The sequence below is a fragment of the Melospiza melodia genome (genome assembly GCF_035770615.1).
Source record: "Melospiza melodia melodia isolate bMelMel2 chromosome 7 unlocalized genomic scaffold, bMelMel2.pri SUPER_7_unloc_1, whole genome shotgun sequence".
In the NCBI taxonomy this organism is placed as follows: Eukaryota; Metazoa; Chordata; class Aves; order Passeriformes; family Passerellidae; genus Melospiza; species Melospiza melodia.
Genome location: NW_026948497.1, coordinates 10443945 through 10457802, shown reverse-complemented (window position 1 = coordinate 10457802; position 13858 = coordinate 10443945). Strand labels below are relative to the sequence as shown.

Genomic DNA, 13858 nt, shown 5'->3' with positions numbered 1-13858 from the left:
CGGGAGCAGATAAACTTACAGAGTCTAAGCAGTTAGTGCATGCTGCAATAGACATGGTTAAAGAGCCAGGAGGGTTACCGGCTTATATGGGCATTAAACAAGGTAGAGAAGAATCATTTGGAAATTTTATCGATAGAGCAGCTACTGCTATAGATCGGGCTGGTGTTGCAGAGCGCTATTGAAAACGTGTGCCTTGCAAAATAGCAATCCAGCAACCCAAAGAGTGTTAGCTACTTTAGGGGCAAACTGGACTATTGAGGAAGCATTAGAGCGAATGGCATTAATGCCAACAGCTTCACAGGCATTTATAGCAGAAGCCTTGAAGGAATTAGGATTAGGGTTGCAAAAGCATAGTCTACTCAAAATCAGGTGTTAGCTGCTCTTGCTCCTCTCCAAAGCGGCTCACTGGCAGTCACGTAAAGAGGCTCGAGACCATTCATCAAGTGTTACCAATACAGCAATGAGGGACAGACACAAGTTGCCGCCCTGACATCGGAGACACCAGCTGCTGCCGTAACATCGCTGCTACCTCCTGTCTGCAACCCGCAACAACCGGGAGCCTCGGCTTGGACTTATCAGCAGCAGTAGACGTCACACTAATGACGAACCGGCCTGAGAGGATACCCACTGGAATAAAGGGTCCTCTTATATTAAATGGACAAACATGGGGAGCATTATTGCTGGGACGTTCCTCTATAACTATGTTGGGATTATTTGTTTTGCCTGGTGTTATCGATGCGGACTTTACAGGGGAAATACAAATTATGGCTTACACCCTTTATCCTCCGATTAAAATTACAAAAGGACAACGCATTGCACAATTGGTACCACTGTCACAAATGACATCAGGAATACAATCATTTACTGGGCAAGCACGGGATGAAAAAGGTTTTGGCTCTACTGGTGTTACCCTTTTAACTGTGGATTTACAAAATAGACCAAAACAAAAGGTTGAAATTACCTATGGGCATCAAAGCATAACCCTTTATGGATTATTGGATACAGGAGCAGATACTAGCATCAGTTCTCCAGAAGCATGGCCACAACATTGGCCTCTATTTCCCTCATCAAACATGCTCACAGGAGTGGGAGGATTTACATTGGCAAGCAGGTCGCCGTCTTTGTCTGTGTGCATTGAGAATCAACAAATATCTGCTGTGTTTTCAATTGTTCAACTGCCTCCTACAGTTTCCTGCTTAATTGGAAGGGACATTTTAACACAATTGGGAGTGGTGTTAACTAATACGCGCCCTTCGTGGTAATTGCCATTGCTTGGACTTTCCCCATTCCACTCACCTGGAAAACGGATACACCGGTGGTGGTTAAGCAATGGCCATTAAAAGGGGAGAGTCTTATGCATGCCCATGAATTGGTACAGGAACAATATACGAAAGGGCACCTACGAATGTCCACAAGCCCTTGGAATACACCTATTTTTGTAATCAAAAAGAAATCAGGGAAATATCATTTGATACATGATTTGAGGGCTGTAAATGACCAAATGGAACCAATGGGGGCCTTACAGCCTGGTCTTCCAAATCCAGCTATGATTCCAGAACACTGGCCACTTTTAATTATTGACCTAAAGGATTGTTTTTTCACTATTGGCCTGCATCCTGATGACATGAAGAGATTTGCATTTACTTTACCAGCAATAAATCGTGGGGAACCAGATAAAAGATTTGAATGGACATCTATTCCGCAGGGCATACGCAACTCTCCCACTTTATGTCAGCTTTATGTTGATGCTGCATTACAGCCACTACGTCGTAAATGGCCAGCAACTATAATATATCATTACATGGACGATATTTTGTTTGCACAGCAACAGCCATTCTCCTCTTTACAGATTAACACCATTAAAAATACTCTTGCTGCATATTCACTTGTTATTGCTGCAGAGAAAATTCAGACTACAAAGCCCTGGAAATATTTGGGATGGACTTTGATGGATCAAATAGTGATACCACAAAAATTGGAATTACAATTGGACATTAAAACTCTACATGATGCACAGAAGTTGCTGGGAGACTTACAGTGGCTGAAGCCTCTTGTGGGAATACCAAATCACTTATTAGAAGCCCTACGGCCTTTGTTAAGAGGCGTGGACCCTACTACTCCTGTACACCTGACAAAGGAGCATCATCTTGCCTTGCAGCAAATTAGTAACTGTGTACAGCAAGGGTATGTGTCTCGTCGACAACTCGACCACCCCATTGACCTTACTATCTGGAATAGCCCTTGCCACTTACTTGGTGCTCTCTCTCAGTTGCAAAAGAAAATGGGGGAGATACGGGTGTTGGAATGGTTGTCACCACCGCTACAGCACAAGAAAACAATATCTTCAAAAATTAAACAATTGGCTGCATTAATCAAAAAGGGGCGTCTCAGAATTCTTGAAGTGGATGGTAGAGAACCTGCTAATATTAGATTGCCTATGGAAAGAGAAACCTTGGACTGGTACTTGATAAATTCAAAGAATTTACAAGAAGCATTATTGATGTCACCTGCTAAAGTAGAGACTAGTAAATTAGTGCCTAGAGTTTTGCAATGGATGACAGAATGGAACTGGATTACTCGACCTTTGAGAGAAGAAAACCCCATAGAAGGAGCTATTACAGCTTTTACAGATGCAGGAAAGAAATCAAGGCGTGCTGCTGTTACCTGGCAAGAAAAGGGACAATGGAAGCATCAACTCCTCACAGCAGACCCTGCAGATAGCTTACAAACTTTGGAATCGTTAGCAGTAGTATGGGCGGTGTCCAACTCACAGGAGCCTTTAAATGTGGTCACAGACTCTATGTATGTTGCAGGAGTAGTCAAACGAATAGAGGAAGCAGCAATTAAGGAAGTGAATAATAAACGATTGTATGAGTTACTGATACAGTTAAGGAAAGCTTTACGGGAAAGAGCAAACGGTACCCTTAAGCAGTATATTGAAAAACATCAAGATTTGGCAGATCCACAAGCATGTTTGGCTAAGGTTTTGTATGTGATTAACCATTTATGCATTTTTGGGGAAGATGATACCCCCCCTGCAATGAAACATCATCCGAGGTCAGGTCAGGAAAATACTAAGGAAACAGAGGTCTGGGTTAAGTATAAGAACCCAAGTACAGGATTATGGGAAAAACCTGCAAAAGTATTATATTGGGGTCGGGGGTATCTTTGTGTTTCCTCACCTACAGGGCCTTTGTGGGTGCCTGCTAAGTGGACTAAACCTGTTTTTGATGCAGCCTCTGGTGAGTCACCTTACGGAGGAGGACAAGGAGCGGCTGGGGAAGAAACTGCTTCTAGTCCTACAACCACTACTGTTACAATTGAAGGGGTACTCGGAAGCGGTGGACAGAGCACTGACACGTCACTACCGGACGGCCCAGGAGTTGATTGGTTTCATTGACTCAATATCAACTTTTCACTTAACAGATCCAGCGAAACTACATTGCCTTGACTGTCACAATCCACATTGTGCTACCTGGATAGCTCTACGTTGTGGGGGTTGTAAAAGAACTTTTTGGATAGAACAATCATTATTACGGGATTTGTGGTGTCATACTTGTGAACACGAGCATACGTGGGGAAAAAGCTGGCAAGATGAATTAAGGAGACAAACAGGACAAAACGCATATATAGCTTTAAATCTTTATGAGTCTCCTGAACAGAAGGTTCTTGCTTATTATCGATGGGAAATACAATGTATTGTGAATAGAATTAAGGTTCAAAGTAAATCACGTATAGTTTCTATAAGGTGTAGGAAATTAGTGCCTTTAACACAGCATTCAGTTGTAGGACCCTTCCAAGGGGATCCTGATGGAACATTAGATTGCTGCATTGATAAGTTGCAAAAATTAAGTTTGAAAGTGGCAGGACCAGTGAAATTAGGAGCAGCAAGATTGAAGACAGATAAGAAAAAGAAGGCAAAAAAGAGAACGGTCTCATTTGAATAGGGGTATCAGTGATTGCTAATTAATTTTCTATGATTAGAACACTTTTACAATTGTGGGACCCTCAGGAAGATATAGTTGTTGAGGAGGATAACGAACAAGAACTACGATTACGAAATAAGATACACCTTGTGTTAAAGAAAGACCTTGAGCTGTTAGCCTCATATAGTAAAAAGGCTGAAGAGGCTTTGCGATCACCACCATTGAATTGGTTGCTTTGGGTTGAAGAACCAGAATTTTATACTGGTCCTTACTTACATTCGCTTCCTTGTTATGTTTGCAAAAAGGATAAAGATAAATGCTATGCATGGGTAGCTTTGCATTGTGCAGATTGTAATCAGGTTTATTGGTATCCACAGAGGTCATTGGGATATTTATGGTGTACATCTTGTTTTGGAAAGTGGATTCGAAATCATATCTGGGTTAGAGCTCTTGAACAAAGTACTGGCCTGCCAGGACGGACAGGATTACAGCTCTTTGAGAGTGCAGAACAAGTGATTATAGCATATCTTAGGTGGAAGATACAGGAAAACCTTAGAATATTTGAAATTACTGAAGCCTCACGCATCATAGCAGCTCGCCGCAAAGCTGATTTGCCTTCAAACTTACCTCATGCTATACCTGTGAGCAAGGATGCTGATTTAGAATTAGATCAGTATATTCAAGAATTGACTCAGCCTTACAATAGACAATCTAGCAAACCAGGGAAAAGACAGCAAAGAAAGGAAAAACAATGTAAGCAGAAGGAAGAAAAGGAGAAGCAAAGCAAGCAGAAAGAAAAATGAGGTTTGTTTTTGTAATACTGCTCAATGCTGTAGCAAGTGAAGCAGTAGGAGTAACACACTTTAGTCAACCAAGGGAAAATTTATGGGTAACACTTGCTAATCAAACTAACCAATCATCACTTTGTCTTAGCCTTGGAGGACTCACTAACCCATTTCGAACATGCCTGGTGGGACTTCCGGTGTGGTCTCCTGGAGAATTTTGTAGTTTGATAAACAATCAAACCTTATGTATGTCTAACATGTCAAACCTCACATTGCCGGTGCAACAAGGGTATACTGCAGGTCAGAGTGATGGCTATCGTCAATGCTTACTAATCCAATCACTTAACACCTCTTTGCATTCTCCTCCTGAGGAATTGGATCTTTTTGGAAGTACAAATGCCAGCATATCTAACACTACAGCTGGTGGATGGTTTAGCTTCAAACTTTTGGGTGCTCAGAATTTAAACCAACCTAAAGAAACATGGGCCACCCTAGATTCATCCCTGAATGTGAGTGAATTCTCTCCACAGCATTACAGTCAATGTAACGGCACAAATATCACAGCACCAATGAAATTAGCCACAGGAATATTTTTGATTTGTGGAGACAGGGCATGGAATGGTATACCAGCTAAACCACAGGGTGGACCCTGTTTTTTGGGAAAATTGTCACTGTTTCATCCTAATGTGTCCTTGCTAATGCAGCTGAGTCAAAATTCAAACAGGAAAAAACGTAGCATCCATGACTTAGACTGCAGCAAGATAGGAGATCCATGGTTTTGGGGCACATTCAAACAGGTGGTGGTTTCAACTATCTTACCAGGAGGATCTGCCAATAAAGCCATGAATTTAGCAAAACAATTAGGATGCTGGGCAAGGGATGAGCTGAACAAGACATCACAAATTCTAGACATGTTAACTGCAGATGTGCAAAGTGTTAACCATGCTGTTTTGCAAAATAGAGCTGCTGTAGATTTTTTGCTCTCAGCACAAGGACATGGATGTGAAGAGTTTGAGGGAATGTGTTGCATGAATCTGTCTGATCATTCGGTGTCCATTCACACTAAGATAAAAGAATTACAACAGGGACTTCACAAACTTAAGGAAGAAGACGGTTTAGGAATTGACGAATGGCTTAAAGGCTTGGGACTCGGACCATGGCTGAGGAACCTTGTGATCTATGCTATAGGACTGCTGGGTGTAATCTTACTGTTTTTGCTTATTTTGCCTTGTATCTTTAACTGTATTCAAAACATGGTCAGCCGTACAATAGCAAAAACATGGCAAACTAATCTCCTTGCACAAGAAGAAAACGGGGGAAATGTGGAGAGTATTATTAATAATTGGTTAGCTGAGAAAGGCCACACTGATATAATGCCGCTGGTTAAACTGAAGGAGAAATGTCAGCAGTCAGCAAGCTGAAAGGAAGAGTCAGCAGTGACCTTGCTGCAACATGAGGATAGGGAGTTGAGATTAGTCCTGAATATATCCTAAGAATATGTAGAAAGTATCAAAAGTAGAACCATAGGAATGTAGAAGTAGGCGTAGGTGCTGATATGTAACTGACCAATCCTGAGCTCAACTTTTGCAATATGTATGAAGCTCATTATTAACTGTATTTAACCCACCGTACTGATCAATAAAATCGAGCCTGTGATGATCAAATTGATGTCCTGGTTCCCTTCCGCCGACAAGCAAGATATTAGGAAGGTTAAAGCTTAAGAATGGAGCTCTGTGTGTTGTGTTTTAAGGCTTACAAGCAGGTATTGTATTCGAAATAAGCAAGCATTGTTTTAAGCAAAGGTACGTGTGCTTATGGTGTGTGAAAAATTGTAAAAGTTTAGTAGTAATAAAATGGTTCTAAAAATAGTAATACAATTAGAGTAATAATAATTTGGACAATTTGAATTAGGACAATACAAGACAACAAATACAAAGAGTTACGGACCTCTGGGTACCTTTTTCTGGGCAGCATGAGCCCGAAAAAGGACCCCCGCTAACAAAGATTAACCCTTAAAAACAATAGCCCATTGCATATTCATGCACTTCATACATGATGCATAAATTCCATTCAAACACAGGATTCTGTCTGGTCAGTGTCAGCTTCTTCCTCTGAATCCTAACAGCACCTTCGAGGCAGGAAGAAGTTTGTTTCTTCTGGTAAGAGAGCAATAAATTATTTTTCTCTGAAAGATTCAGGTGTCCTGTGGCTGCTATCTCGCTGGAAGTCCTTTCTTTAAAAAAGTATCCTACGTGGCATCGTTTCTATTTTAACAATTTTTATAACCTAAAACTATATTTAACATGGTACTTAAGAGAATTAATACAGCATTACTTTCTAACACAACACATAAAATATTCATTTAATATTTGCGAAAAGCCAATCATAAAATACAGGCATTTTCACATTTACCATATGTATTTTGGTGTATTGATTAGTAGTGCTGTATTAACAGTTTAATAATAAATGTAGTCTTGTAATTAAAAGGTAACTTTTGTAGTTAAAAGAAGAACTATGTCAGTGAGGTTTTTTTAAAGGAAGGAATGAGACACTCGCATCAGATAGCAGCCACAGGACACCTGAATCTTTCAGAAAAAAGAATTTTTTGCTCTCTTACCAGAAGAAACGAACTTCTTCCCGCCTCAAAGGGGCTGTTAGGATTAGAAGGAAGAAGTTGATGATGGCCAGACAGAATCCTGTGTTTGAATGGAATTTATGCATCATGTATGAGGTGTATGAATATGCAACGGGTTATTGTTTTTAAGGGTTAATCTTTGTTAACCGGTGCCCTTTTTCCGGCTCGTGCTGCCCAGAAAAAGGTACCCGGACATCCATAATTCTTTGTATTTGTTGTCTCGTATTGTCCTAATTCAAATTGTCCAAATTATTATTACTCTAATTGTATTACTGTTTTTAGAACCATTTTATTACTATTAAACTTTTAAAATTTTAAAAACAAGTGATTGGCGTTTTTCACAGGAGTTGAGTCCCAAATATATTTTGGTGTCGCTGAGAGAGGTATTTTTAATTTATTTGATGAAGGGGGTACTTTTGGATCTCTCAGGAGTGCAAAGGGGAGCAGGGGAAGCGCTGAGTGCCTAGAGTGGGGGGATGCTGGAGAAAGGGGACCCTGGAACACCTGATGTAAAATTTCAATAGCGAATGTGAATTTTACTTCTATACCTTTTATTTTAAAGCAAGCACGCAGCGCTGGGTGGCTGGGGAGTCACTGCTCCACTCATAGCACACACAGTTCAGTAAATTATATATACTGTTTTTAAGCCTACAAAGCATTTTCCAATATGCTTGGTTAGTCCAAATTAGCAAATATCAATAAGCTGGGAGCAGTAATTTCACAATATTTCTAGGTGGTCATTGATTGCTATCCTTCTTGTGATTGTCTGGAGGGAGGCCTTGCACTGGTGTCTGCTACATGATTTGTCAAGTGCATCAAGCTTTTTATTATACATAATCTTTTAATTGCTTTGTTACAATATCTCTTAGCTTTACCCCAACTTCCTCTATTTTATTCTAAGCATCAGTCGTCTTGCTGCCTCATCTCTTTTGCTCTACTATACTTCTTTGATTTTGATGCTTTATTTGTCTATTTGGTCAGAAAGTTTCAAAACCTTTCTTTGTGTCTTGTTTTGGACACAGCAGATAGAAGCATTTGCTGATTCCATTCCCAATTGGCACGTGTCACAAAAACAATTTCCACAGAATCAGGGGAGGGTGAGCCCTGGGACCCCCAAAACCCCCTCAGCATGCCTGAGCAGGACCCGGGAGAGGGGGAATGCCCACGACCCACAGGCCCTCCATCAGCTGTGAGAAGAGGGACCCCCATAAGCCCAAAATAAGGACACTGGAAACAGGGCACTCCTGGGAGAGGTTTTTGGAATTCCTGATTTTTGGAGGTATTTCTGGCCACCAGACACTCAGTGACTTCTAGAGATGGACTTGGCCAGTGGGACCTTCAAAGCCAATGTCCTGGCTTAGGGCAATTTTGGGAGGAAAAACTCTAAAGGTGTTTCCTGTAGAAGAGCAAAGTCAAGTGGCCCCTCCTCCAGCTGGTTCTGGAAAAGTATTTTCTTTGAGAGAAGTGGAAAAAAACTGTTTATTGAACAGGCAAAGCACTCACCAGCCCCAAAAATGAACAGTATTAAACAATAAAATCTCTTGCTGCTCCAAAAGAGATGACAAACTCACAAAGTCCCTCCGTGAGCTGTAGCATGGCTTGCTCAGTCTCTTATCAGTCTCTTATCAGTCTCTCTGGTGCTGGAAATGCCGTGGCCCAGCCCCGGTGGGGCACAGGTGTGAGCACCTGGTGCTCTTCTGGGTGTTCAATCCAGAGCAGGTTTAGATGGGTCCAAAGAAAAGGATAAACCAAAAACCACAGTCCAGGGAGCTTCTCTTCCTCTGCTAGCTCAAACTGACTAACAGCAAAGGAGGGCTCTGTCCCGCTGTCTGTCCATCTGCAGACAAGAGAGGAGCAGGAATGTGGAGGAGTGAGAGAGGTTCTGAAAACAAACTCCGTGCTTCTTCTTCCTCCCTCTCTGCTCTCAGAACCAGTGTTAAAGGTGCAAAGCTTATTTCAGACAAATGGGGATACGAGCATCATAATTTCACCACTGGGACCCCCAAAAGACCCTCAGCCTGTGTAAGCAGGACCCGGGAGAGGGGGAATGCCCAGGCCCCACAGCCCCCCCAGCAGCTCTGAGAAGAGGGACCCCCATAAGCCCAAAGTGAGGACACTGGAAACAGGGAACTCCTGGGAGAGGTTTTTGGACTCCTTGATTTTTGGAGGTATTTCTGGCCACCAGACGTCCGGTGACTTCTAGAGATGGACTTGGCCAGTGGGACCTCCGAAGGCAATGCACTCACATCTTGTTTTTCCCCCAAATCAGGATTTCCCACTCCCAAACCTCATCTGGATGGAGAAGGCTGTGAGGAAGAGGAAGATGCCCCAGGGCACTGAGGCAGGTGAGAAGGAAGTCAGTGCCCCTTTTCCCCTCTGTCCTGCTCCGTCTCCCAGCCCAGCACGGCCCCAGCTGCAGCACAGCCCCACTGCTGATGCTGTCCAGCCAGGGATGCACTGGGGGGATCTCCTTCCCCTTCCCTGTGGCACGGAGGCAAATCCCAGCCTCTCCTTGTCCTTCCTCCCCCAGGGAAGGAGCTGAGGATGGAGACCAGGGAGGACAAATCCTCACAGCAGAACCTGGTGGAAGAGGCCATTTTGAGCGGCTCTAGGGCACAGGAATCCACCGGGGAGGAAAAGCCCCGGAGATCCCTCAAGAGGAGGGGCTGCAAACCCAGCCCAGGGTGCTCCGAGGAGGAGAGACTCAGCCTGTGCCTGGAAGGCAGCCAGAGATCTGGCCAGAGCACTGAAGTGGTGGTCCATCAGCAGCTTGATGATGGCAAGAAGCCCCACCAGTGCTTGGAATGTGGGAAGAGTTTCGGCAGGAGCGACCACCTGCTCATCCACCAGAGGACCCACACCGGGGAACGGCCCTATGAGTGTAGGGAATGTGGGAAGAGCTTCAGGATCAGCTCCCACCTGATTGTCCACCAGAGGATCCACACCAATGAACGGCCCCACAAGTGTGGGGAATGTGGGAAGAGCTTCAGGATCAACTCCAACCTGATCGCCCACCAGAGGATCCACACCAATGAACGGCCCTATAAATGTGGAGAATGTGGGAAGGGCTTCAGGAGGAGCTCCAGCTTGAAACTCCACCAGATGATCCACACTGGGATACGACCCTTTGTGTGTGGGGAGTGTGGGAAGGGCTTCCGTGACAGCTCCCGCCTGATCATCCACCAGACAATGCACACTGGGGAGTGCCCCTACACGTGCTCAGAGTGTGGGAAGAGCTTCATTGAGAACTCCAGCCTGATTCTGCACCAGAGGATCCACACTGGGGAGAGGCCCTACAAGTGCAGGGAATGTGGGAAAAGCTTTAGGCAGAGCTGCCATCTGAATGCCCACCAGAGGATCCACACTGGGGAGAGGCCCTATAAGTGCAGGGAATGTGGGAAAAGCTTCATCGACCCCTCCGGCCTGAGTGTCCACCAGAGGATCCACACTGGGGAGAGGCCTTACAGGTGTGGGGAATGTGGGAAAAGCTTCAGTCAGAGCACTAGGCTGATTCTGCACCAGACGATCCACACCAGGGAGAGGCCTTACAGGTGTGGGGAATGTGGGAAATGCTTCAGGCAGAACTCTAGGCTGATTGCCCACCAGAGAATCCACACTGGGGAGAGATCCGATGAGTGTTCTGAGTGTGGGGAGAGGTTTCAGAGCCGATACCGTCTCCTCAAGCATCAGCAGATTCACACAGAATAGAGGCCCTTCTGCTGCCCTGACTGCAGGAAGGGCTTTTAGAAAAACTGCACTCTCGTCACCCACCAGTGGATCCACACTGGGGAGAGGCCCTGACAGTGTCCCAAGTGTGGGAAGAACTTCTCCCAGAACTCTGCTGTGACCCAACACCAAGGGAGGCAGCAGTAAGGGATGCCCAACAAGTGCCCTGTGTGCAGGAAGAGTGTTGCCTTGATTTTTAAAGATATTCTGAGCCTTCTAATGTTTACATTCTTGTAGCAAACTTTCTCAAACACTTTCTGTAAATAACTTCTTGTTTGGCATTCTTTTATAGAAGAAGAAAAATATGATGGACTGTTAGTTTGTCCAGTGTCATTGGAGAGGTGGCACTTTCACCCTCCAATCCACGGTCGCTTTTAGAAAACTGTAAATGTTGGAGTCAGGAAATAAACTTCCCTTTTCATCCCCTTGAGAGCAGCAGTGTGTGCGCTCGTGTTGTTTTGTGTCCTACAGTGACAGGAAGAGCTTTGAGTGCTGCTTCAACTCCATCCCCCATTGGGGACCCCCACTGGATGGTCCACAGTGACCCTCGCTGGGCGGAGACTTGGTCATCCATGATCCTGGTGATCCATGTTGGGAAGACACCTGGCTGGTGGTCCCCACATCTTCCTGGCTCTCCTTGGGCACTTGGACACGGCCAGAGAAAAATCCATTGGGATGCAAACAGACATCAGAATTTCATAGTGGACAGCACAGTTTTTTACTTTCGACCCCAAAACAGTCTCACCTTTTGCATCCAGTCATTGCTTCGAGTGGCATCCAGAATTCCAAATGGTGTTGGAGGTCTTTTCCAACCTGAATCATTCCATGATTCTAATTCTCTCTGGCCCACCAGCATCTTCCACAGCCAAATGGTGATTGACTGGGGCAAAACCCAGGATTTTGGAGACAATGGAGTGGAAATCTTTCTAGAAAAGGTCCTTTCTACCCGCCCAGGCACACGGATACTCAGCCAGCATGGACACATAAATGCTTTTATTTTGGCCTTTATTTTCTTTCATTTTTCATTATCCTTCACCCAACATTGGGGTAAATATAAAGACATTCAACTAAGACATGGATGGTGACATTGTGGGACTTGGGTGGGGACATGGTAGGGATGGGGACAAGGACGTGGGTGGGGATATGGTGGGGATGGGGACAAGGACCTGGGTGGGGATGTGGTGGGGATGTGGACAAGGACCTGGGTGGGGATGTGGTGGGGATGGGGACAAGGACATGGCTGTGGATGGCGATATTGGGCATGGGAGGTGTCACAGATAGAGATGGTGACATGGGGCTCTATGGCCATGGATGAGGAAATGGGGGACATGGCCATGGATGGTGACACAAGTGGCCTAGAGACAAGTCCATGGGTTGACATGTCCATGCCATGGGGTGTCCCATGGCCAAGGACAACACATCCCCACCACCACCATGATACTGTCCCTTTCATGCTGCCATTTATTCCCTGCTCCTCCCCATTGTCACCCCACTGTGAACCCAGCCAGGGACAGGGGTGACATTTGGGGACACTCCTGTCCCCACTCCAGCACATACCTGGGGCCAGCAGAGAAGGGGATGAAGGACGACGGGGACCGTTCCTTGCTGTTTTCCAGACTGAACCTCAGAGGACTGAACACCTGGGGTGACACCAACACAGTCACACCGAGGGGACACAGCTGTCACCACCATGGTGACAGGGACACCTCATAGGGTGGCCCTACCTCACGCTTGGGCCAGAGGTCTGGGTTGTGGTGGGTCCCATAGATGCTCATCAGGCAGATGACCCCTGGTGGGATGGGAATGGCCACTTTAGGGACAGCAGATGAGGATGGGTGGTGACACTGGGGACACCCTGGCCATGCCATACCCTTGGGGATGACACGGCCATCGCGCAGGGGGATGTCCTCGGTGCAGCGCCGGGACACAGCAGTGACAGGAGGGTGCAGCCGCAGGCTCTCCTTGATGCACATGGTGGTGAAGGGCAGCTGGGACAGGTCGTCCCTGGGGACAAGCGGGGGTGGCATCGTGTCCCCAAGCCACATGACCGGGGTGGCCCTGGGTAATTCTCACTATTCAATGTCTGCAGTGTCCCGGCCAGCCAGGAGCTCCTGTACCTGCTGGCGGCATCGCTCCTGGTGCTCAGGATGGCCGGCCAGGTTGTAGAAGAGCCATGCCAGGCCACTGGCCGTGGTGTCATGGCCTGTGGGGACACTGGGTGAGTGAGGGGACACTGGAGTGGCTCCTCCCCAGTGGCACCTGGGAGCTCGTGCTCACCCTCAAACATGAAGGTGTCAGCCTCAGCCGCGATGTCCTCGTCCGACAGGGTGCGGCCATTCTCGTCCTGCAGAGGCAAGATGAGCCGCGGGCCACTGGGGCCACCAGTCTGTGGGCCACCTGGGGCCAAATCCCATCCATGGCCACCACCCTATGGCACCACCATCCCACTGGCCACCAGCTCTATGGTCAATGCTGCCCATGGCCACCACTGTTCCCCTGTAGCCACCAGTCTATATCCAAGCCTCCCATGGCCACCAGCATCCTACTGGCCTCTATGGTCAATCCTTCCATGGCCACCACCACTCTCTTGACCACTTTCATGCCCCATGGCCACCACCCCAGCCCCACCTTGGTGAGCAGCAGGATGTACTCGCTGGGCTGCCTGTACCAGGGACCATGTGGGGACACTGTGGCCACCAGCATGGATGATAGCAGGACCATTGGGGCCACCAGAATGGCCAACAGGGACAGTGATTGGACAGGATGGCCAGTGGGGACCATGGCAG

At 46.2% G+C, this 13858-nt stretch overlaps 1 pseudogene; it reads left to right on the top strand.

The window, feature by feature from the left end:
• LOC134432886 (zinc finger protein OZF-like) overlaps positions 1–11243 on the top strand; it is a 42624-nt pseudogene extending 31381 nt beyond the window's left edge.
• Positions 11244–13858: the final 2615 nt, after the last annotated feature.